The sequence below is a fragment of the Bos taurus genome, chromosome 25 (genome assembly GCF_002263795.3).
Source record: "Bos taurus isolate L1 Dominette 01449 registration number 42190680 breed Hereford chromosome 25, ARS-UCD2.0, whole genome shotgun sequence".
Classification (NCBI taxonomy): Eukaryota; Metazoa; Chordata; class Mammalia; order Artiodactyla; family Bovidae; genus Bos; species Bos taurus.
Window position 1 is genome coordinate 41,555,180 of NC_037352.1, and position 25,637 is coordinate 41,580,816.

General features: G+C 62.6%; 1 long non-coding RNA gene across 1 annotated transcript; it reads left to right on the top strand.

Moving 5' to 3' along the window:
• Nucleotides 1-16,628: 16,628 nt before the first annotated feature.
• LOC107131853 (uncharacterized) lies at nt 16,629-21,687 on the top strand. The gene is made up of 2 exons (XR_001495147.3): nt 16,629-19,272; nt 21,458-21,687. It is a non-coding gene; the product is annotated as an uncharacterized lncRNA (long non-coding RNA).
• The last annotated feature ends 3,950 nt before the right edge of the window (nt 21,688-25,637 follow it).

Below are 25,637 nucleotides of genomic sequence, written 5' to 3' on the forward strand. Positions count from 1 at the left end.
AAGCCCAGATGTGGCTGACAACACGGAGAGGGGCCTGGAGGGGCAGAGAGGCCTCAGGCAGCCCACCCGGGCAGCAGTCCAGCCTGGGCCCCCTCCGACATGGATGTATTTGTCATCGTAGCAGACGTCAGGGCTCCCCAGGCGGCACTAGTGAAGAAGACCCGCCAATGCCAAGGCGGGAGGTGCAGAGGTGTGGATTCCATCCCCGGGTCAGGAAGACCCCGCTGCCAACGCCAAGGCAGGAGGTGCAGAGATGTGGATTCCATCCCCGGGTCAGCAAGACCCCTGCGGGAGGAAATGGCAACCCACTCCAGTCTTGGCGGGAGAATCCCGTGGACAGAGGAACTTGGCGGAGTGTGGTGCACAGGCTGCAAAGAGTCGGACACGACTGAAGCACCTTCACTCACGCACGCGATAGGTGTGAAGCGGCCCCATTTATTTTTTAATATCCATTTATTTTCTGCGTGTGGGGGCTCAGCGGCAGCACGTGGGATCCCTATTGCAGCATGCGGCCCTAGTTGCCTGACCACAGATCGAACCCCGGGTCCCTGCAGTGGGAGCGCAGTCTTAACCACTGGGCCAGGGAAGTCCCTGACTTTTGAAATAATATATGTCTTAGAAAAATGTTTTGGTGCCCCTGCTTTACTGAGGGTCGGCTTTGCGGGCTTCCAGCCCATCCCTCCCCTGGCTCCAGAGAAATGACATTTCCCAGCCCTCCTGGCCCCAGTGGGACCACCTGATCACATCCAGCTTGTGCCTTCCTGGGCTCTGCCTCTCACCCCACGCTGTTGACACGGGACGTTCATACAACCACACGACGTGGGCTGTGGTGGCCAGGCTACTGGAGGCCAGGGCCCCAAGGGCGGCCAGGACCGGATCCCTCGTCGACCCAGACAGACGTGGATGCGATCAAGGCCTCGCCACTCGATTCTGCTCAGCCGGGGTGTTTGTCACAGCCACCTGTCTCGTGCCACCGGGATCCCGCGGCCCGGGCACACGCACGCGTGGAGGACCACACATCTCACCCAAGTGCACACCTGCTCGGGGCCACACACGTCCGTGCACACAGGAGCCCAGTTCCCAGGCTGAGGATCGGGGGCCGGCGGGGCAGTTCTTCTCGGGCAGCGCCCACCCTGGCAGGGCCTGGACTGCCCAGGAACTCTCAGCCTCAAGCTCGCCCCGTCTAGGACCCCCAACCGGAGCCCAGCCCTTGGGGAGGCCATGGACGTGGGGCCCTGGGAGCTCTCAGCCTCATGCCTGCCCCCACCCCGTCTAGGTACCTGAACCCCGGAGCCCAGCCCTTGGGGAGGCCCTGGACGTGGGGCCCTGGGAGCTCTCAGCCTCATGCCCGCCCCCACCCCATCTAGGCACTGCCCCCAGAGCCCAGCCCTCGGGGAGGCCGTGGACGTGGGGGCCCGGGAGCTCTCAGCCTCATGCCCGCCCCGTCTAGGCACCTGAATCCCGGAGCCCAGCCCTTGGGGAGGCCCTGGATGTGGGGCCCTGGGAGCTCTCAGCCTCATGCCCACCCCCACCCCATCTAGGTGCCCCCCCACCGGAGCCCAGCCCTCAGGGAGGCCGCAGACGTGGCTCCAAGGAGTGGCTTAGCCTCAGTTCCTGGGTCAGCGTGTCGGCCCAGCCCTGGCCTGGCAGCCAGATGGTCGCTGCAACGGGGAGAGAAGAGCCTGACACACCGTTTCAAACCAATTTCACGGCAGGCCTCCGGAGAGCCCCGCAAGCTCCTGACAATCCGATCTGTTGTGAATAAATATGACAAAATTGCCAATTACAGGAGGGAGGCTTCAATGTCAGGCCAGTGGGGCTGGCCATGGCCCTGCTGCGGGGAGGCAGCCCAGTGGACGGAGGAAGGGGAGCTGGGCCGCAGCCAGACGCCGACCAGCAGGCACAGGCTGAGGCGGCCGGGGCACCCCCTGGCCATCGCCCGGCCCCCACTCCGCAGCCTGGCATCTGGCCCCGCCCACCCTCTGCTGCCTCCAGGGGCCTGAGCAGGGCGGCAGCTCTCCTAGGCCCCTCTGGCGCCCTCCGGCCTGGCTCCGACAGCACCCTCTGGGCAGCGGCAGCTCCTGGGCCCAGGTCTCCAGTCCACAGAGAAGGCCCAGAGACGGGCAGAGACCCGCTCCCGTCACCCAGCAGCTGGACAGGAGAGAGTTCAGAAGGCGCATCTCCCCGCCTGCTCCGTGGTCCGCCCACCCCGCAGCACCACGGTGGCCCCTCTGGACGCCTGCTCACCTCCGCTCACCCCACCACAGCCCCCCGTGATGGGCCAGACAGCCCATCCGTGATGACTGCACCCCAATCCTCCTGCCAGATGGCCCGAGGCCACCCCTGCCATCTTGACATTTGCACCGAGGATGTGTTTTAACCAGATACGTACTGTGGCAGACGTGGAGACTGCTGCCATGAAAGAAGAATTTTTCACTCACACTTCCCAGGGAAGAGGGCAGCCCCGCAGGGCCACAGGGGCCGCACCGGTGGCCGGGGGCAGGAGGAACACGGGTGGGGCTGGGCCCGGAGCCTCCAGTGCGGCTCTCACAGGGACGCCTGGCTAAGCGGCCCGCAGCGCAGAGGGCTTAGGGCTGGGTGGGGACCAGAGCCAGGCTGGGGCTGGGGCAGGTGGCGGTCTCCAGCTGTCTGGCTCCTGGCCAGGGTGACCAGGGGCAGGGGAGTACTGGCCTGGGAGCCTCAGAGCCTGGGTGGGGGGTAAAGAATGTGGCTGCAATGTGGGAGACACAGGCTTCATCCCTGGGTTGAGAAGATCCCCTCTAGAAGGAAATGGCAACCCACTGCAATATTCTTGCCTGGAGAATCCCATGGACAGAGGAGCCTGGTGGGCTACAGTCTACAGGGTTGCAAAGTCAGAAACAACTCAGCGACTAACACTTTCACTTTTCTGCAGGACCCAACCTCCACCCAAAAAAAGGAACGTGAGCAGGTGGACCCCTACAGGCCCCTGACATCTGCACCCCTGGGGCTTTCTGCCCCAGAGCTGCTTGTCTCCTCACTGCTGGGCTGGCATCACCCCTCCAGGGAAGGACCACGTCTCCCTCATCCCCTCACTCTGTGCAGATTGACTCTGCCCACCACATTTCCTCTCCTTCTGCTGGGGCGGGGGGTGCGCTCCATCTGCACAGACCCCAGTCCTAGCCCCTTTCACCCAACCTCCCCCAGGCCTTGGTCCAGCCCAGGCCCAGAAAACGTGTGGACTTAGGTGAAAATAGCAGCCCCTCCTTGACCAAATGGACAGGCATTACCCACCACCCAAATGCTTTCTCTGGAAGACAGCCAGTGCCCAGTCCACAAAGGGCACTGAGTAAACGCTGGTCGCCGTCCCCACCACCGCCTGACCACCGGGACCCTCACCATCTTCACCATTAGCACTGGTCGCCGTCCCCACCATCACCTGACCACCGGGACTCTCACCATCTTCACCATTAGCACTGGTCGCCGTCCCCACCATCACCTGACCACCGGGACCCTCACCATCTTCACCATTAGCACTGGTCGCCGTCCCCACCATCACCTGACCACCGGGACTCTCACCATCTTCACCATTAGCACTGGTCGCCGTCCCCACCATCACCTGACCACCGGGACCCTCACCATCTTCACCATTAGCACCAGCGTCATTATCGTCTTCCCTCCTCTCTCTTGCCCACCCAAGTACTAACCAGGCCGGATCCTGCTTAGCTTCCGAGATCAGACGAGATCAGGCGTGTTCAGGGTGGTATGGCCTTAGACTCTACTCTCTTTCTCTCTAGTTTCTGAGTTCCCTGAGGACCAGGACAACGTCTCGTCGCATGGTTCTGGCACAGGACTTGGGGCCACATGGGGAAGTCCTACAGCTCAGGTTGACCTGGGTTGGACCCTGATGCGGGTCTTGGACGGTGGTGCAAGTTGCACACTGCACAATCCTAGGAGAGCCGTTGCTGTGGTGCTCACCCACTTACCAGCTGCACAACGCCAGGCAAGCTACTTGAGGTCTCCAAGCCTCCATTTCCTCCTCTGAAAACGAGACTTGTCATTTGCAGGGTGTTTCTAGGCATGAATGAGCTGGTGCAGGTGACTCCTGGGCAGGGTGGGCACAGGGCAACCTCCAACTGATCTCTGCCTCCCCTAGCGTGCACCCCACAGCCCTCTGACCACCTGGTTCTCTGGGCAGAGACCCCTGCATAAGAGCCCAGAACCTTGGCCTGAAGCTTCCTGGTGATAGGGACACCCCAGGATACCCAGCCCTTCCTTCAGGGCAGCTTGTGATTCCCACCGAGGGGCCAGTCCGCCCCTGGGACCTTGCGGGTACACCTGCTTGTCCACTGAGACGGCCCATCTGTGGAGTGGGCCATCTGAGGGTGTCTCTGTGCCAATGACCCCATAAGAGGTCGCCCCCTGGCCACCCTGACACTCTTCGGCCCCACCCCATCTCCTCCCACCACAGGACCAGAGCCATCCTCTTTGTAGGAGAGCATTTGGAAAACCCAGAAAGCGCAAAGAGAAGACAAAACTTACCCCAGTCCCGACATCCTGCAGGAACTCCGTTAATTAAGTGTAGGCACATGTCGGAGATGCCGCGGGTGCGGCTCCAGACCACCAGGAAGAGGCGGGCATCACAGAAAAGCGAGTCATGCCGACATCTCGGTTTCCCAGCGCAGATAAAAGTGTGTTTACCCTACACTTAAGTGGGTCTCTTAAGTGTGGTAAAAAACGACACACACGTTTATGAAAAATAAGCATTGCTAAGGGTGCTGCCCACCACCTGAGCCTCCAGGTTGTGATCTTTGGGCTGGTGAAGGGTTTGAAATAGTTCTAGAATTACCAAAATGAGACACTGACACGAAGTGAGCAGGTGCGCTTGGAAACATGGCACCACCAGACTCCCTGGACGCAGGGTCCGCACAGACTCTCAGTCTGTGAAAAATGCAGTATCTTTGAAGCACAGGAAAGCGAGGTGTGTGTGTGTGCGTCGCTCAGTCATGCCTGACTCTTTGCGACCCCATGGACTGCAGCCCGCCAGGCTCCTCTGTCCATGGGATTCTCTGAGCAAGAATCCTGGAGTGGGTTGTCATTCCCTTCTCCAGGGGGTCTTCCCAACCCAGGGATCGAACCTGGGTCTCCTGCATTGTAGGCAGAGTCTTTACCGTCTGAGCCATCACGTGCCTGACTCCTAAGTCACTAAAGCAATTCCATAGTTTAGTCAGAAAACAGCAAACAGCAGTCGCCCCCTGTCTCCCCAGCCCACCGCGCCACCCTCTGCTGCTCGACCCCTCCCAGGCTTCCTTCCACTGCATATGTTTCTTGCATCATCACCCCCCGATGTACACATAATTCTGCACGCTGCTCCCCCCTCAGCCTACACTGTGGACGCGTCTGCATGTTATGGCCCAGTCTTCGTAATTGTCACTTTTAATGACCATCTAGTATTCCATCGAGCCTGTGGACTATATTTTCTAAACTACTCCCCGATCATTGGACATTTCAGCTGCTTCCAGTTTTTTTTTTGGTCATTAAAAATAATGTTGCAGTGAATATCTTTAATCTAACACTCTCCCCCTGCTTTGGATAATTTCCTTGGAAGAGCCTCCCACACATGGCATTACTGTGTCAAAGGTGCTGAGTGTTTCCACAATGCTGGGTTCACGCTCCCAAATTCCTTGCCAGGGCCAGCCTGGCTTCCAGGACCCCTGGCAAGGGGGCCCCATCTCGCTGTGCCTCAGTGAACTGGGGATCCTGATTTCAAGAGCATGCCTGCCCTTGGACGTCAGGGTCCATCAAACACTGTCTAACTCACTTCACTTTTCCCATGTGCCCGGATCAAACGATGGGGTGGTCACAGGCTTGGAGCTGACGATGAATCTCAGGGGTGGGGGGAGGCAGAGGGTGTGATCGTGGTCCCCAGGATGTGCTGGGGGCCGGGGGCTGGGCAGCCACAGCTCCCAGCTTTATGTCTCTTCCCCCAGCCCTTCCTTCTTCTCTTGCTGGCTTGCTTTTCTCCCCGTTGGTACATGAACTCCGGGAGGTCAGGGGCTCTGTCTGTTTTATTCATTACTGAGCAATAAACCAGAGCAATTCCCTGCGTTTATGTTGCTCAAAACACACAGTAAATGGACGGATGGAGGGATAGAGGGGAGGAGGGTGGGGCGAATGGGTAGATGTGTAGGTGAGGGGATGGGTGGATGATGGATGGATGGACGCGAGACAGATGAGTGAGTGGATGGGTGGATGGGTGGGTGACTAGGTGAAGGGAAGGGTGGATGGATGGATGGATGGAAGAAATTAGAGCCTGTTTTAAAAGCTGAAAGGGACTGAGGAAAAGAAAGAAGCCAGGAGATGTGGTTACCCAGAGCTAAGGGAAGAGGGTGTCAGGCGTGGACGGTATCTGATGCCTCAGAAGGACACAGAGAGGGAGTTGGTTTGCCAGGAGCTAAGTCTCTGATCTTAGAATTTTTAAAGAACTTTTTATTTAGAAGTAATTTCAGCCTTGGAAAAAGACTGCAAAATCATGCACAGGATTCTGGTTGGCCGTCAGCCAGCTTCTCCTCACAGAAGTGGGTGTGAGTGTGAGCTGTGCCCCGCCTCCTAAGAGTCCACTTGCCAATGTCCGCTGCCTAAAGACGCCCACCACGGTCGGTCTCAGTGATTACAGCTGGTTTGTGAAAGTCCTGATTAACGGTCACCTCCTGCCAGCCGGCCTGGGCGGCTCCTGCACCCCGAGTGTGGACCGAGCTCCTGACTCGGGTCTTACTCGAGAGTCGCCAGTCATCCCACTGACCCCCGTGTCTGGTCCCAGGACTCCATGCTGCAGGAACCGTCACATCACCGTCATCGCCGTCATCCTGGGACAGCATCTCCGTCCTTTTGGTGATGCTATTTTGTCCAGAGCCCTGGCTGGCTGTTTCACAGGATGCCCCCAATGCGGCTCTGTGGGGTCTGCTAGTGACGGGCCGCAGTCAGGCTATGCGTCTGGGGCAGGAACACCCTGGAAGACGTGAGCAGAGGGACTTCTGGTCTTGCCCCTCATGGTGCCCCCGCACCCCGGACCCGGCCACATCTCAGGGGCTGCCCGAAGCCTAGGAGCACCTCTGGGCCCAAGACATGGGTGCCTGTCTGTGGGGGCTCAGCCTGAGTTTCCTCCAGGTGTCAAATGTCTTAGAAAGTGTGCTCAGAACCTCCTGCCCTACTCTCCTGCTTGGGCAGAGGGACGGACGGGTGGACCAGGGGCCCTTCCCAGGCAGGCGGCCGCAACCCCTTGGCTCCCCCGCGCCTTGGAGCCTCTGCCTGGCTTCTGTGTCTCCTCTCTCCCAGGCCTTCCAGCCAGAGCTGCGGCCATTCATCATGGCCAGATGAACACTGTCCCGAGCGGGGAGCCGAGGCCCAGGTGATGAAAGGCCCCGTGGGCCCCCATGGTTCCCAGGGGCCAAGCGTGAAACTCCGCCTGTGACAGGCGTGACAACCGTAACACACCTTGTGGGCTCATCTTTGCAGCTGGGCCTGGCTCACGCTTCTCCCGGCAGCCCCTGGGGGAAGGGGAGGGGGAGGGGACAGGGCAGGAGGGGCCCGGCCTCCGTCCAGGGGGAAACCGAGGCCCGGGGGGAGGAGGCACTCACCCGTGACACGGCAGCTGAGCCTGCACGGCCGCTCCGTCCCCTGCCGGGGCCTCCTTGCAGACAGTGGCCATTCCTGGAGGGTGCCCTGGTAGGGGTGAGCGGCGGGACCCCCAGAACCCAGCCTGGAATCTCTGGGGGAAGTGGTGTGGCCCCCTGAGCACCATGAGAACAGCAGGCGCTTGGAGCATGGAGCGGGCGGGAGGAGGGTCCTCGGGCCTTCCCGGGTGGGTGGACCGCGGGCACCAGGCCCCTTCACTCTGAGATCACCATGCCAGCGGGGGCGGCCAGGTCCCCGGTCTGTTGGTGAGAACTTCCCGCGGCCGCCCTTCTCACTTGCCTCTGTGGCCTCCCCCTGCACCTGACCCCACAGGGCACCCCCCCAAGCTGCCAGAGGCCTTATCCAGCAGCCATGAGGGCCCCCGCCTGCCCCCGCCTGCCCGGGGACGGGCTGGGCTGGGGAGGGCCTGCTCATGCCACAGAGCCCCAGGCCAGGACAGGAGGCCAGCTTCCCTGGAGCTCCAGCAGGCCCCTGCCTGTCTCCGGGCCACGGCTCCCATGTCTGGAAAATGCAGGTTCTGGCCGCCTGCAGCTCCCCTGCACCGTGCCGGCGGCCGGGGTCCCAGTCCCAGAGGGGCCGCTCGCTGCTTATCTGAGACCCCACAAGCCCCTCCTCTCCTGAGCCTCCGTGTCCTCATCTGTAAGGTGGGAGGAGAAGGCCCTCGAGGCCTCTAGGGATGGAGGAGACCCAGGAGGCAGTTGAGGAGCCGGGCAGACTCCGGGGACCCCTTCCAGCCCGGCCCCCACCCACAGCTGTCGCTGGGCGCACGGGGCTCTCTGACCTGGACTCCCCAGCGGGCTGCAGCGCCCCTCCAGGCCGACACATGGCCTGCTGTGGAGCGCCCCCCACAGCCCCTCCCCGCCTGTCTGGCTCTGCTGTGAGGCCTCTCACCCACCTGCTGGACTCAGATGAAACCTGCAGTGTGTTTCTTTTTTTGGTGGGGGGTTGCTGATCTGCTGAACACGGGCCTCTCAGCCAGCCTGGGGCTGCCGGCTCTCAGGGCGGCCAGAAGTCAGGGGTCAGGACAAAGACAGGGCTGGTGATGGGACCCTGCAGGAGCCGGGCCAGGGTTCTGGGGCCCCCGAAACTATGCCAGTGTGCGCCCAGCACTGTGCGTCAGTTACCTCACCCCTGGGGGGCACCTCACACCTCTGTGGTCCAGGCCCAGCTCTGAGTGCTCCCTCCCCCACAGCTGGCTGTCCACTCTCGCCAGGACGGCCGCTCGGCCGCTGTCCAGCAGCGTGTCCCCACCACCCTCCAAAGAGCCGGCTAGGGCCCTCCCCAGGCCTGGACAGCTGGGCTGATGCGGCCCCTCCCGTCGGCCCACTCCCTTCCACCTTCCTCTGGTCCCCCGTGGCCTCTGCACACACCCCCTGGCCTCGCCCAAAGGCCCAGCCCGGCCCGGAAGGGCTCAGCCTGCCCACACCATTATCCACATCTTGGCTTCATGAGACCCTGAGAAGTTGTACAGACAGGCTTGTCCATTAGCCTCCCGCATCCCATGGAGCCCAGGTCAAGGGTTGGGAAGGGCTGTGGAACACCCAGACGTTGAGACAGGGTCCTGATGCCCATGCTAACTCGTGCTAACCCCGGGCTAGCTCACCAAACCAGGGTGGGGACCCCACGGGAGTTGGCAGGGGCACCAAGTCCATCCAAGGAGCCCAGCTCCCCTCCATCCGGCTATGTGAGCTTGCCCACGCCCATTCTCTCCCATTTCCCGTCTGTGGGATGGAGCACTGCTGTCCAAGGTCAGGGAGGGACAGTGCTCTGTGGGTCAGGGGTGCTCCAGGGTGCTCCCCAAAGGGCTCTTGCCTGAGAGGCCTGGGGCCACCTCCTCGCGGCCAGGGGACCTCTTACACATTCCAGCCTCCAGGAAGGTGGCCAGTCTGCCACTGGCCAGCTCCAGGGCAGGCCTTCCTTCCCCGCACGTGGGCCCAGGGCTCCACAGGCCATTGCCTTCCACTCACGTTCTCACTGACCTGCCTGTGGCCATAAGCACAGCTGACCTGGCCCCCCCACCACCGCTCAAATGGGCTGGACCCGTGGGACCCGGAGGAGATGGGTAGGTGGTCTCCTCGCAACCCAACCTAGAGTCCTACCTGGTGCCACGGCGGCCATGATGTGGGGAAGCCTAATGACCCATGAGAGCCAGTGCAGGGCTCCCGGCCTGACCAAGAGGGTGGGGGGTCAGAGCAGCCCGACCTCCGAGCTGAGCTCCAGAGTGGGACTGAGGCTCCTGGGACACCACGCAGCCGAGCTCGGGCACCACCCAGCAGCCCCGGTCTGGCCCAGCATTGAGCACAGGGTTGCCAGCTACCCCGGCCCTGTATCCAGACCCTGAGTGCCCCCTGCCCACCATCTCCAAAGCACGGTCCTGCCCTCCTTCATCGAGAATGTGTGTCCAGGTCGTCTCCTGCAGCCTAGTGCTGAGGATTCGGGCTTCCACTGCAGGGGCCCGGGTTCAGTCCCTGGTCGGGGAACCGAGATCCTGCAAGCCAGGAAGGGCAAAAAAAAAAAAAAAAGTGTGTCCAGAGAGAGTTTGGGGGAGGTCCCTTGGGGTCTTCAGCACTGGTGGAGTTAAACAGGACTGGTTAAAAACCAAGTTTGCTGAACAGGCCGACCGTCCACTTGGCTGTGTGACCCGGACTCCGGGCTCCGGGCCTCAGCGTCCCCAGCCACACGAGGTGGAGCGCAGCGCTCAGTCCCGGGTCCCAGCGCCGGTCGTTTGAATTCTGCCGGTGGGGTGGGGGCGTTCCCTGCCCCCACCCCTCCCCGGGGCTCCCCTCACTGTGGTCCACCCCACAGCAAGCAGTGCTTGCTTGGACCATCGGCTCCTCCCCGACTTGCTTCTCTGCCCCGGGGGTCACTTGGTCCTGAACTTGGGTGAGTGAGGTAGATAGGCCCTGCCCTCCCGGAACCGGGCGTGGCCCGAGTGTCAGCCCAGGATGGCTGCTCCAGGCTGCAGAGCTCGCAGGGGGCCGGCTGTGGGCGTCCGGCCGGCCACTGGGCCGACTGAGCCTTGGTTTCCTCCTCTGAGAACTGGGGACGAGAACTGGGCCTGCTCCCCCACTGGGGCCACAACGAGGGTTCACTGGGATCTCCGCTTGTTTGTGCCTGATGCTCAGTAAGCCTCTCAGCCCAAAGCCGCCTCCAGGCAGCCCCCAAGCACCCTCTACGTCCTTCCCGCCTGCCGCCCGCCAAGACTGCGACTTCCTGCAGACACATGCGGCCTTCTGCCTCACTTAGGGCCTGATCACGCCTGCAGGCACCCACTCTCCTGACCCCATCGCCTCTGGAGCTGCTGCCCCCTCCCACCCCCCAACACACAGTCCCGGCAGAGGCTGGGGAGGCGGGGAGGCCTGGGGGTGGGCGGGGCCCTGCCCCGGGCTCCAGGGTCCCTGACGCTGTTTCCTGCCACGCCACCTCATAGGTGTCCTACTCCCCTCGCCACCGCTGGGAGATTTTGCATCAGCTTCCAGGGAGGACGACAATCTCACTATATGGAGAATGGGCTGGTGACGGCTAATTGATTTTACAGCGGTACCGAAGGACAGACAATGAAAGTGCCATCAATTTAATCCACTATTTAATGGTTCCAATTTAGCCTCTGTAAATGCTCACTAAACTAATTTCTCTGGGTTCAGCAATCTGAAAAGCTATCATATCTCTAATCTCCTTCAATATATTCATCTGGAAAAGGGAATTTAGCCAATTCTGATGTGCGGAGATGATCTGTTAGCACAGTGTAAATGTTTATAACACGGCAATCGAGTTCGTTTATAAGGATATGAAAAGTTTTATTGGGGAGGGCACTGGAGTGGAACCGGTGGATAATAGGCAGTTACCCAGCAGGCTCTGGGCGCCCGGGAGCGGGCAGGCATGCAGAAAAATACTCGGATTTGCTCTAATCCCAAATTGTGAGCTAAAGTTCGGCCCAGTACACAATGCGCCAGGAACTTGCTGCACAAAGGAGTGGCCGCCGTCCCCCCGGCCCCGGCCTTCCCGCCAGCACGGCGCGCCCCCACCACCCACACAAAGACGGCGCTGAGTGGGGGGCTGCTGGGCCACGGGGTCCCCGCCTGGGTCTTCCCGTCCGGCTTCGAGAGCCCAGGGCTGACAGACACCTGGCCCTTCTCCTCCAGAAGGACAGCTGAGCTGGCGGGTCCCTCCCCGGCGGTACAGTCGGATGGGGTTTACTGGAAAAAGAAAGACGGCCAGCTGTTGTCCATCTTCACTGAGGATGGAGCAGGGACGCAAGCTTGAATTACCGAGTCGGGTTCCGGTTACCACAAAGGGTCTTGTCCCTGGGAGGGGCTGGGAGGCCTGACCTCCTCCATCCCCACTGGGGGCACCACTTCCAAATGACCTTTCCCAGGGTGGGTGCCCGGCAAAGGCTGTGGAGGAAGGCAGTCCCCTCCAGGACGCCCGCACTCCTGCCTTCTGGGACCCGGGACCCAGGTACCAACTGGGGGTTGCTGCGTGTGGAACTCCCCAGCTCTGGTGCCCTGGGTGGGTTGTTTATTTTTGTTTCCCATCAGTGAGGTTGCAGCTCGATTATTCAGCGCTAACGAGCCAGCCCGATCCACCCCTTGAGTGTGGTTTTGGGGTATTGTTGTTTTTCTCACATCCATCCTGTTTTTAAAGAAAATACTCTCTGTAGCAGCAGCACATAAATTAGGGAGGGCTAAGATCCGGAGAAATGCCGCTGCCTCCTGCAAACGTAGGAGTGACCAGGCGGCTTGTGGGCAGGCGGAGTGCACAGCCCCGGGGAGAGTGGGCAGGAGGCAGGAGGCCCGAGGGGCAGCTGCATGAGCCTGGACACCACGGACCCTGGCAGGGCCGCCCCAGGGACCCCCCGAGGCCCGGGGACCCAGGTGGCCCATCCTGGGCCCAGCCCCACCCCGCCCAGGGCCTGGCTGATGAGGCCAGAAATCGATCAGCCACACAGCCGTGACCGCCAGTCCCGTCCCCCCCACCCCCCGAGAGCAGGGCCCCAGAGGGCAGGGGCCACATCTGGTCCTGGGGCCCCAGATCCTGGCTTGCGGCCTGGGAGGCACTGGGCAGCTTGGTGAGTGGGTGGGTGGTTGCGTAGCTGCGTGTGTTTGGGGATGGGCTGGAGCCGGCGGTGGGGCACTGGTCAGAGCCGGGTGGCCTGGGCTGGGACCCTGGCCCTGGATGCTCCTCCCCCAAGGGGGGCTGGAGGAGATGCCGCGAGCACACAGCCCGGCCCTGAGGACAGGGACGCCACCCAATGGGCACCCGGGGTGTCTGGGCCAGGGTCCATGTGCTGCTGATGACTGGGGGCCCTCCCCACAGTCCTGGCCCACCTTCCCATCCAGGTTAGGGCAGCCCATCCGGGCCTACAAGCCTCAGCTCTTGTGCCCAAGAGCCAAAGTCAAGACTGGCCGGGGGGGAGGGGCGGGGCCTCATTTCACACTAAGCTGACCACAGGAAACAGGGGTCCTGCACCTGGCCCCCGCCCCTGCCCACGGCTCACACACAGGCTCCAGGTCAGGCGGAAGGGGTGGGGGCAGGGACGTGGTAAGGGAACCAGGTCGCTCATTCTCCTTCAGAGCCTGGGCACCCAGGGCTTGGGGGTCCACCTCCAGCCCACACCCCCCAGGGCTGCCTGCCTGGGCAAGGGCTACCCCACAGTTCAGGGAGGAGGAGCCACAGCTGCCCTGGGCACACACTGACCCTGCCACTCCCAGGGACACACAGGCGTCCTTACATTCTCACAGACACACGGACACACTCGGGTCCCATTCGGAGGCACGTCACACAGATAGCTACACACGCCTGCACCCTCACGCACACACACCTACATCCATCCACACACACCTCAAGTGCAGGCTGTGATTCGGGCCTCTGGCGGCTGCTGCTCTGGATAAATATCCCAGCCAAGACCCCTGAGCTCAGCTGTTCTCTCCAGAGGCCTGGAAGGAGAGTTCCATCGGAACTCACCTGGAATCAGGTGGGTGACTCTGGGTGGCTCTCCCACCCCAAGCCTCTCCATGCCAGTGGATTTCCCGGGTCGACAAAGATGCCACAGAAAGAGAGAAGACCCCTGTCCTCGGGAGGGGGCAAGATAAAGGAGCTCATTCTCACTAGAGTGTAAGTGACTATCTTCCTGTGCCAGGATCTGAGTGGGAGGAGGGGGGAGGCCAAGGAATGTGGATGCCTCAACCCCATACCCTGGCCCCGGGAACTTGCTTCTCTGGGTGGGAGCGCGCCAGGCCTGTGTTGGTGGGAGGGGCCCCAGGACCAAGACCAGGTGGGACCAGGAACCAGTCAGCACCTGGGTGGCCCCTCACCGCCGGCTTTTCTGTTTGGAGAGATTTCTTTCCCTGAGCTCTGCCTGAGCTACCTACCGCAGTGCCCAAGTACAGGGCAAATTAGCAGCGACAACTAGCTCCAGACCCCCCTCCAAGAAAGGAACGCCAGCTGGGCCTGCAGTGAGTGTCCACCACCCCAGGGACCCTGGGCCCAGCCACCCCTGGCCAGGCCCAGCAGTGTGGCCCACGGAACTCAGCTTCCCGGCACCCGGATAGTGATACCACGCGCATAGGTTTATGACGATAAGGAACATTCTTTCCACTGTAAATTATATTTAACATTCCACAGAACTTTATTGCATTTGTGTTTGGGTTTATGAAAAAATCTGTATTTAACTTCAAGGCCTGGTAAACATCTTTGCTTATGTTATTCTGCGATTCCTTATTTGAGTATTTCGATTTAATTTCACAGTTCATATACCTTAAAGTTTTGGCGTTCCCCGCCTCCCTTCCCCACTCGTTCAGAGACGTCAGCCTGGCCTTGCCCGGCCCAGGGTGGGTCCACGGTGAGGCAAGGCCAGGCCTGGCCCAGCCCCATCCAAGGACCCCACCCCCCCGGGGTCTCGTTGTGAGGTGGCCCACCGCCCCCGGGCAGAGTGTCAGGGTGTCTCAGGGCCTCGCGGGGCAGCCTCGCTGGGCAGCCGCTGGGAGGAGGGCGGCCGAAGGGCAGGGGACAGAGCAGGAGGCCAAGGCCAGCTGCACGCTGGACCCACGGCCTCCGAAGGCAGGAGTGTCTGCAAGCGGTATTGTGGTGCAGCCCACTGCCCGCTCTGCGGTCTCAGCCACGCTGCTGTGTCGGGGAGGGGAGAGGAGGCAGCCAGGCAGAGGCCGGCCACCTCGGACCCGCATCTGTGGTCTCAGCCATGCTGCTGTGTCGGGGAGGGGAGAGGAGGCAGCCAGGCAGAGGCCGGCCACCTCGGACCCGCACGTGAAGAGGACAGCACCGCGTGCCCCCAGCCCTGAGCCCTGCAGCCCCGGCCCAGCGTCCCCTTCGCCTGACCGCTCTCGCTGCATGGCCAGCGCAGAGGCTGGCCCCTCTGGCCTCCGCCTCTCCCAAGGAGGCAGGAGCAGGCCATCCTCAGGCCGGGCCAGCATGCCTCTGCCGAGACCTGCCCTTCACCCGCTGTTCTGAGTCCCTGGGGATGGGCAGGGGTGTTGCGTGCGGAGGGGTGGAGACCCCAGGAGCCTCTCTGCCCCAGGCTGGCAGAGCACATGGGGAGAGGCTCACCTGCTCCTGTTCCTCACTGGGTCCTCGCTTACATCACCTCTGTTCTCAGCCTGAGTAGGAAAATCTCCTCCTGGGACTTCGTTGTCTGGAGAGCCCTGGGTCGGGTGAGGACGGGGCAGCCCGCCCGTTTGAGCCCTGGGTCAGGGGAGGACGGGGCGGCCCGCCCGTGTGAGCCCCGGGTCGGGTGAGGACGGGGCGGCCCACCTGTGTGAGCGGCCCTGACTCGGGGCACCCTGGCACGGGAACGGGGCTGCCCCGCGGCCTTCTCCTTCCATTGGATGATGATGAGCTGGCATCTGGGCCCCCGCTGGCTCTCCAGAGAGGGAGGCTGGGGTCCTGGGGTCCCCAGGATTCACACCTGAGCCTCTAAGAGGCCCACTCATGTCCCTGGAGCCCCACACAGCTCATCCTCCCCCATCGGCCCATCCTTTTGGGGACCCGAATTCCAGGGTGGCCCCAGGCAATGCCCCCACCCCCAGACCCCAGCTGTGTCCCACCCGCACTGCCCAGCGTGACCTCCCGCCCCTGGTGTCTCAGGAAACAAACCGTCCCTGCCCCAGGGCCCTGCCCCTGTTCACAGCGGCCTCACTGCCTGGCCGTCAGGGCTGGCAACAGAGACCCGGCAGGCCTGGCCGCCCCAGTGCGTGGACAGACTGGCGGTGCCTGAGGGCCACTCCCGGAACGGGTGAAGGGAAGGATGGCGGCTGAGAGGGCCAGCCAGTGAGCCCAGCGTCAGGGAGCTTGCCCAGCAGCCGTCAGTGAGACGCAAGCCCTTCACGCCTTCCCAGGCAGGACCACAGGGCCCTCCACACCAGGCGCTCCAGAGGCTCCTCCCCGACAGCCTGCAGGGAAACCTGGTTGCTGCCCCTGGACTCAATCACCCTGCATTTCTCCACGGCTCCCTGGGAGCTGCCGGTGAATCAAACCACAGAGTGGGGCCCTTGCCATCACCAGCGACACCAGATGCCCCTCCGGTCAAAGCCCCGCCCTGGGGCCACCCGGCCCCATGGCTACTGCACACAGCCCTTGGGTGGGGCGTTTAACAAGCGGGCCCTGTGGAGGCCCAGCAACAGCAGCTCCAGTCGCTTCACTGAACTTCAGCCATGTCATTCCCAAAGGATCTGAAGCGTTAAGAGCAAGATAACAGCTAATCGAGTGAATGTGGAGAGAAGCCAGAGCCGAGGTCAGGGTTCACAAGTGCATGCCATGGAGCCACACAGGTAAAAACAGACGGTGGTTTGACTCTGAGCTTCCCAGGGGCCAGGGCAAAAAGGGAAACACACTCCATTTCAATGAACCCAGGGCAGCACCCACACGAGAAACGGCAGCCTGGCAGCCGGGAGGACACTGCTTTCCCGTCCAGGAGGCCTGAGACACTCCCAGACACGGTGGCCCACGGTGGACCTCTGCAGGCGTGCAGGCCCACAGAGGGGATGCCAGCCTGAACGTGTGTCGTGGGCTCACCCAGGAAACCCATGTGGTTGCTGGTGTCAGCTTCCCCATCTGGAAAACGGGCACTGCCCCCTGCCGTGGTGAGAGCCGGGAGGGCCTGGCCAGGGGCCCAGCTACAGCGGGCAGTGCAGCCACGGTCCGGGAAGCCTGCCGCCCGCCCGCCCACCGCCAGGCAGGATCGCTGCGCGTGTAATTTAGCATCATTGTTTCATCAGTCACAAAATCCGAAGGGAACAACAAAGACATAAATACCCTCTCCCGGGAAGCGGCTGGACTGTGCGTGGGCCCAGCATGGGCCCAGCAGAGGGAGCGTGGGCCCCGCTCCCCAGCCGTGGGGATGCCTGCCCCCTGGGGCCAAGTCAGGCAGAGCTGGGGCTGGGAGAGGCAGAGCAGGGGGCGCGGAGCCCTGAGCAGGAGACAGCCTAGGAGGGCAGCAGGGGGCCCTGCCGGGCCTCTGCTCCGTCTCTTCACAGACTGGCTCGCGCCCCAGGAGGCCCCAGAAAATCCATGGCCTGAAAAAGCAATTCAGATTTCACAGGCTGCCCGGGGCGTGGGCCGGCCCTGTCGGACAAAGGGTGGGCAGCCTCGGAGGTGGGGTGGGTGGTCTGCACGAGGCAGATGCACCGCTGGGGGTCACGGCGTGGCAGAGGGGCCCCAAGCGGTGGCAAAGCCTCTGAAGGAGGAGGCCCGGCGCTCTGGGGCCCTGACTCCCCCTGGACCTCAGCCTCAGTTTCCCCCGCCTGCAGAACAGAAACCTCCCCCCGGGGTGTCTGCGGGGCAGGGGGCCTCCAGCTGTGCTGAGCGCAGGGTGGGGGCAGGGCCTCGATCGTGGCCCGCAGTCGCCGTGGCGACGACGGCAGTGAAAGGCGGCGGGCTGTCCCTGGAACGCTGCCGTGTGTCTGCGACTGTTGTGTGACACCCACACTCTGCCAGGCTTGTTTTCAAACGTTTTGTTCGCCGGCGCGAGCGAGCGCACGGGCTCGCCAGCCTCCCCTCTCCCTGCCAACCTCGGGGGTGGCACCGCAGCTTCCAAAATCTCATTACTGCCGCCGCCTCCCGCTCTCCGAGGCTCCCTCCTCTGCTGCCCCCGCTCTCCTTTCGGAGGATAAATTTCTGTAGCAGCCAATTACAGCCGTTTGATGTGCGTAATGATGAAGCCGTGGAAATTGGAATTGACACCTCGGAGGATCGCGGAGGGGGGAGGCCGGGCGAACACGGATCCGGCATCTTCTTGGGGGTTTTCTCCCACTGACGTCGTGGCTGGCGGGCCGACTCGGCAGGCGGGCGGGGGGCGCGGCCGGGCCGACGGGGGCTGGGGCAGCCCCGGTCCTAAGCACCGATCAATTACAGCGCAGACAAGCCAGTGTCACATGTGATTCACAATGTCAATTTCATGCTCGTGGTAACCATTTAAGAAAGAGCTGGGCCGGTTTTACATTTGATAAGAAATCAGCGGCGTTTGTGTTTGTAAAAAGACGGATCACAGAGTGTGACAGGTCCCAGAGATTGCCAGGCGGCGTCAACGGCCGTCTGGAGTCTGTCAGGGGCCCGCAAGTATTTATTTCAAATGGGTTTCCCCCTGCCGCCCCCCACAAGCCGGGATGTGAAAATAAACTGTCAGTCTCCATTCACAGCTGTACAAGCTGGAAATACAGAGGATTTTAGGTTAAATTGTCAGTTAACAGAATTCAAAATAGAAAAAAGAAATGGGCCTCGCTGCCTTTATTGCACATTTTGATAGGAAGAGTCATCTTTGCGTCTGGAGGGGTGGAAGGAGCCGGTGGGATCGAGGAGCCCTCCGGAAGGGCCAGCGATGCCCAGCTGACTTCCCGGCATTTGGGAGGATTAGGGTGGTATCGGGGCTAATTGGACAGGAGCTGACGGGGTATCCTGGCCTGGCCCTGCTCTCTGCCAATTTGCAGATTTAGTGTCTTCAGGAGCGTGGGCATGGCTAATCTGGCCGGGAGGACATCCTCTGGTGCGCTTGGCTTCCACGACGGATGGGGAGTTGCCTGGGGGCCCGCCTCTCGGACTTGGGTCTGGACAGGAGCCCACGGGCTCTGCTCGGACAGGACGCTCCTGCCCAGCTCAGGGGGCATGGACGCTCGGGGAGGCTCCGCATGCCCCCTCCTTGCAGGAGGAGTCGACACCCAGGCCTTGGGGCCGTGCCCACAGGACCCATGGCTTCTTACCAGCCTAGTCCAGGATGGAGTCCGTGGAGCTGGCCCCACAGTCCCCCTGTCTGATGCCCGGAGCCGTGTCTGGCCGGGGGCGGGGCCAAGGGGCCGCTGAGGGCCTGGCACTGAGACCAGCAGGCAGGCCCCCTCGCATCTCCAGGGCAACGAGCGCACAAGCTGTCTGGCTTCTCCGGTTTCCAGGCGCCGAGGCTCCTTGGCACCAGCCTGGCCTGGCGGGCGGGACTGCGGGCCCCAGGAGGTGCTCGCTGGCCCAGGGCATGGCCTGGACTTGGGAGCCTCCGTTGTCTTATCTGTGCAACAGGGATAGAATGGGCGCTGAGAAGCGGGGGCTCCAGCGAGCTGTGTGACCCTGAGCCCTGCCCCTGCTCTGGGCCCAACGACGGAGGTAAGGCTTGGCCTCTGGACGGCAGGGGCTTGGTTTCAGCCAGGGGAGGACCCCTCCCCAGCCCCTCCTGGGAGTCAGATGGCTTCGCCCACACAGAGAGGCCTCTCTCCCAGGGACCTTGGTAGGGAGCACTGAGAATTCAGGGCAGCCGCTCTGATGGCTCATAGACCTCAGGAGTGCCACTGAACAAGGGCCTCCGGCCTGCAAGACGCCAGGGAGGGGCTGCACGGGCCAGCCACATCCCCAGGGAGCTGGCCCTGCCCTGCCCACTGCTTCTCCATAGCCTGCGTTTCAGTCCCTCCACACGTAGACCTCACCCAGCCTGTGGGGCCAGGCACTCTGGGGACGCTGCCCACTGGGATCAGGGCGCTGCGTGCACAGCCCCCCACCTGCTGCCTCTGGGGCCCCTGGGGGGCAGTGCGTCCCCCGATGTGCACGCAGGGCTGTGGGCCGACCCCCAGGCTTGCGTCCACCAGTGCTCGGGCACCACGCAGGCCGCTCCCAGGGTGGGGTGGGGGCAGAAGCCACAGGAGGCAGGGGCATCTGCAGAGAGACATGCTGTACCAGATGGAGAGCAGAGTCTGGCCCCACGTCCCAGCCACGTGGCGTCCCCTGGGGCCGGCTGGGCAGGTGGCCCACCACTCTGCCCCGGCGAGCAAGCGGTGGAGGCGGCCTCAGTCTGGGCTGACAGGCCAGTAGGCTGTATGCACGCACTGCTGCCCCACGCTCTACAGTGTGCAGACGGGCCAGCCTCCCCTGTCCCCCACCCCGACCTCTCAGGAGCTCTCCAGGGTGCCCTGGTGTCCACCAGACAGAGGAGGAAACTGAGGCTCGAGATGGCAGGGACCCGGCTCAGGACGCTCAGCCGCCTGACGCCCAAACTGCATGCTCTTGGACCCACCCCCGTGGCGACCCCGACCCGGGCCTGGAGAAGATGTGGGTCCCGTCTCAGCCACCGCAGCCCCTGCGCCCTCGTCAGGAGCCCCGCCCTCAAGGAGGAGGCGGTGAGGGGTTGGGGGGGCTCCACAGAGCTCCATGGTTTATGGACCAAAGGCAGCCATCGATCTGTTAAGAGCTTCTGCACTTCCCTTCGATGGGAAATATTGTCCTCTTGCCCTGGCCAGCCGGAACCCCGGGCAAGAGGCTCTCTCCTCAACACCGTAAATTTCCATCTGGGCCGCGGCAGCCCCATGCAGGGTGGGCCGGGGGCCTGCTATTATGGCTCCTCGGGGTCAGGCCTGCCAGAGCTGCTGGCCCAGAAAAAATCACTCCCTCCAAATGGTCCCAGACCCACACCCAGGACCCCATGTCAGACCCTTGGCAAGTCTCCAGGGACCCTGGACGCCCTGGAGCAGCGTTGACCAGGTCACTCCCTGACCCACAGCGCTACAGCCAATCGGGGCCAAACGCCGTGGGGGCTCCCGGCCACCGCTCAGCCTTCCAGGGCTTGGCCTCCCTACTCCGTCTAGGCACCTGGCCCTCTCATCACGGGAACCCGCCACCTCTGCGACCCTCCCGGGGGCCTCCGGGACTGCAGGTCCAGAGCCCCACCCTTGGGCGCCCCCACCCTGTACTCTGACCCTGAGCTCCTCCCTGTTTGGGGGTGCGTGCCCCAGAGTGAGACAGGCTCCTGGGGCAGGGGACAGGATCCAGGGTCTCGGGAGGTCCCTCCCAGGCTGGCTTGGGGCCTGGGAGACACACGGCCAGGACCGCCAGGTTTCCAGCTCATCAGAAGGGAGCCCATGGGTGTCTGCCCACAGGGATCCCGGCTGCCCGGGACCCTTCCCAGCCCCTCGGCCTGTGCGTCCAGCCCCAAGCCTCTGACCCGACGGACAGGAGTGGCGCAAGCGTGGGCCTCACCTAGGCCCTGCCGCCCTGGTCGCTCTGCCCCAAGGCGGCCCTGGCAGGTGGGTGTCCAGGGCCCACACTGAGCAGGTGGGGTGGGGGTCATCCACAGGCCAGCAGGCTCCTGACACCCCAGCAGGTGGCCTCTCCTGACACCCCTGCTGGAGCCTCACCCGGGGCCAGTCAAGGCTGGAGGGCCAGGCCCCGCGGATGCGCACATCTATGGAAGGGTGGGAGGGACGAGCCCGACCTGGGGGTCCCGACGCCTCTGGGCTAGGAGAGAGCGACAGGGAGAGGTCTGAATTCTCTCAGTCCTGCATCTTTTGATTCTGATTCACAGAAAACTTGCTGTCTTCAAGTGAAGCGATCCACACCACCCAGAACACTCAGTACTGAGCAGCCAGCACCTCCATCCTGCTCAAACCCAACTTCACCACTCGGAGGGGGCCCACAGCCCATGACGTCACTCCCAGCCCCTGCCCGGGAGACCCAGCGCCCGGCATCCCCGACCCGCCTCCTGTCTGCCGATTCGCCCGTCCCGACGAGTCACATAAATGGAATCGCACACTCTGTGGCCACTTTTATCTGCCTTCTTTCAACTAAGCAGCATGTTTTCACCTTTAACGTTTTCATTTGGGGAGAATGTCAAACCTAGAGGGAGATTGCAAGAGTCGCACACGTGCCTTGTCCGGAGGATTCGGGTTGTACCCGTCGGCCTCAGAATGAGGACCCCAGGCCGCAGCGGCTGCTGGGTGCTTGTCTCCTGAGTCCTCCTCGACACTCACAACTTCGGCTCCTGTGGAGGCGGCAGGCCCGTTGTTTCCCAGGAGGCCCCTCCATCTGGGTTGGATGGAGTTTCCTGGTGATAAGACTTGGGATGGGCGTTCTGGCAGGAAGGTCGCTGGGTGACTCTGTGTTACAGGAGGGCACACAGGGGCCTGTCCCGGCCTTAGTGAGGCTCACTGTGGTTAGCTGGGTTTTCAGCCATGACCCCAGTCTCCCATTCTCCCCCGTGGTCAACGAACACGACCTGCTGGGGAGATGCTTTGAAACGATGTAAAATCACACTCCTCACCCAGCATCACTCACCACTTTTACACCCGCCGCTGGCTCTTGCCAGAATCAATGGTCGCTGTGAAGGTTGACAAATGGCCCCTTTCAAACCCCTGCCCCCTCCTCCCCTTGTGATTATCTGTTTATCTGCATCGCTGTGGACGTGTGGTTTCTATTTCACTCCATGGGTTATAACCTTGTTACTTATTTGATGCTTGAATTAGCCCGGTTGACCAGCGGGCACCCCTTGGCGCTGGCTCCCAGGTCCCCTACTTTCTGAACAGACGTGCCTGGCTGAGCCTCAGTGCCGCCCAGGCCCTGGCCTTGGCCAAGTAGAGGCTGGTGTTGAGGAACCAAGAGCCAGGCGGGAAGTGTGCTCGGAGCCGCTGAGACGCTGCTGCTCCAGGCCTCCCGGAGGTGACAGGCAGAGCGTGGCGTACTTCACACGCGCACGGTGCTCCTGTTGATTCTTCATCCGTCTGCATGTCGCAGAACCGACTCCAGCCTGACAAGTGGCTGTCTGTCTGCCTTGCGTTGCCCCGGTTTGGAAATGAGAAACCCGGTTCCACTGTCCCGACAACGCGGCCCGTCTCCTGGCCTCACTTGGACACCCTCCTCACAGGGACCCTGACATCACCAGGCCACTTTCCCTCTGGGCGGGGTGGGGGTGGGGGGGGAGGGAGAAGGGGGAGGGAGAAGGGGGAGGGGAGCAGGAGGGAGGTAAAGGGAGGGGGAGGGGAGCAGGGGGGAGGGGAGCAGGAGGGAGGGGAGGAGGGGAAGGGAGAAGGGGGAGGGAAGGGGGAGGGGAGCAGGGGGGGAGTGGGAAGGACAACTCTCCGCTGCCTTTCCAAAACTCACTCTGAATGAGGGACGGATGGGGGAGGAGGGACATGGGCAGAAGATTCAAGAGATGAGGGCTCAGGGCACCAAAGTCACGTGAGAGACACGTTCACGAGAGATCAACTGACACAGCCCAAGGCCAGCGATGACGGTGGAGAGTGGAGCCCGCACCACGGAATACTACGCAGCAATGAAAAAGAGCCGAATACAGGCGAAACGGCCCAAAATCCCAGACACACAACCGATACGTTTTACAATCCCACTTCCATGAAGCTCAAAATCTGGCAAAATCAACATGATAAAATCAGAACACGGTTACCCTACTGGGGTCCCTGAGTGGGAGGCGGAACCGGAGTGTCCTGGCCCCCATTTGAGGGGAGCTCCATGGACATGAGAACTACCTTGTGAACACCAATCGCTCCAATCTCGGGACATTTGTGGACTTTCCACCTGGACTCCAACTAAGAAAAGCAAGAGTCCAGCTGGAGACAGAGGCGTCCAGGGTCCCCAGGCCCTGGCACTGCAGGCTTGAGTCCCCTGCCCTCAGCTTCCCTACCTGTCGAATGGGCCCGCTGTCCACTCCTGAAACCCTCTGCCGGCCCTCGAGCCTGCCCTGCCTCTGGCCTGGAGCCCGCACACCTCGGGTCCCCGGCCCCTCAGGCCCCCATGGGCGGCGGGGACGCCGACCCTGCAGGCCCGGCCCGATTAGCACATCGTGGGCTGTTTTGTGAGTGAGGGGCGGACGGACGGGCGAGGGAGCGGGCAGGGGAAGGGTTTATAATGATGATTAGGCCTGAAATTGGCGGAGATTTACAGCGCGGGCCGGGAGCGGAGGGAGAGGGGGCTGGCGCCCCGGCGGCCTAATGGATCCGTCAGCTCGTTCCGCTGCTCAGCGGGCCGAGGCCGGTCACCCGGCTTTCTGCTGGCAGCACAAAGCACTTCAATTTCGTTAGGAAATGTATCAATTTAACTGACTTGAGCGGCACACTGAAAAACCTAATGAATCTGGACTCAATTTTCCGCCACACTGCTCCTGAGAACTGTCGGAGACAATGTCTGTGGTCGGAGGTGACGGGGTGGCCGCCGATAGGCCGCCTGGGCGACCCGCGCCTTCCCGCCCGGCCGGCCGGCCTGGCAGGGTTAGTGGAGAGAGACGGACCTGTCTCCTCGACCCGGGGCCACCCCGCCCGCGCCTCCCTAACAATGATGTCATTATAGGTAAATTGGCCTCTATTTCAGCAGGATGATAGTGCTAATTGAGTGAGAAAATATAATACAGGGAGCTGTTGTCTGCACTAAAGGGAGGAGGGGGACGACTAACTGGCCTGCCTGTCGACGGCAGGGAGGCAGATGTTGCTTTCTGCTGATAACTGCTCTGACATCCCCAGCTTGTCGCCGCGGCTTCTGCCGGAGACCCACCGCTCTGGCGGCAGATGGCTCCACCGATCGGTGGGGAGGGTCCCAGCGGCCAGGCGGGGCAGGAGGGGCAGCCTGGTAAACACGGGGGGCTCCCTGGGGGCCGGGGAGGGGGCACTGGGAGCCGATCCTCCAGGGCCAGAGTCAGGGTGGCTGGAGGGCTCTGGGAAGCCCGCAGTGCCATGGTTAGGGGCGGATCGGCGCTGGAGGGAATGGGGGCTGGGCCCTCAGCCGCCCCGAGAATGGGGGAGAGCCAGGCACGGGGGCATCTGGGCCGGAGGGGCAGGGCTCTCTCTGGCGCCCCCTCCCAGGGGACGACACGCTGGCTGCTTACCGCCAGGGCCCCAGGCTCCTCCTGGAGGCCAGGCCGCTTGGCATCTCACCCCTGTTCTGACCCAACTCCCGGCCCATCCCCTCCCAACACGCGGGGCCTGGGCCTCCAGGTAGGACTCCAGTCATCCAGGGGGTCCCCTCAGCCCCGCCTGCACCCCAGCCTCAGACGGTCTGGGACACGCTCACCCCTGAAAGGCCCCCCCGGATGTGGGTGTCTGTGGAGGTCAGGGCTCCCCGCGGCTGCTACATCTGAGGTCTCCTTCCGGAATTCAGGTGCCCTCCAGTCGAGCCTTCATTGCTCCCCGACCTCAGCTGCAGCAGAGGAGGCCACCCCCAGCCCACCCTAGGGCCATGCGGGCTGCTGGCCACCCGCCCCCAAGCTGGAGCAGCCAGACCAGGTGACAGAGAGGTCACCTTGGGCCCAGGGCTGAGCCAGATGAACCAGAGAGGGTGCTCCTGCCTATGGATGCTTCCGGCAAAGATTCGCCAAAACCAGCTCTGGGCTAGGGGCACACTGAGTCAGATGAGGCCCCTGCTCTCAAGGGCAGCGCAGGGCTGAGCCATCATGAGTACTGTCATGGAAGCGTGCCCGCCTGCTTCAGGGAAGGAAAGGCCTTCCAGAGGAGGAGGTAATTGGGAGGGCCTTGACGGATGAATAGGAGTTCGCGGACTGAGAGAGAGGGACAGGGCACCCCAAGCAGAGGTCACAACACAAGGTCACAGCACGAGGAGGGTGTGACAGCCTTGGACAAAGGCCCTCGAGGGCAAAGAACCTGTGCCCTGTCTCGGAATCAGAGCAATGCACCATTACGAAGGCCTACCACATCCTGGCCCCTCCCTTGACCGCACACCACTCGGGGCACCCCTGTCCTTCACGA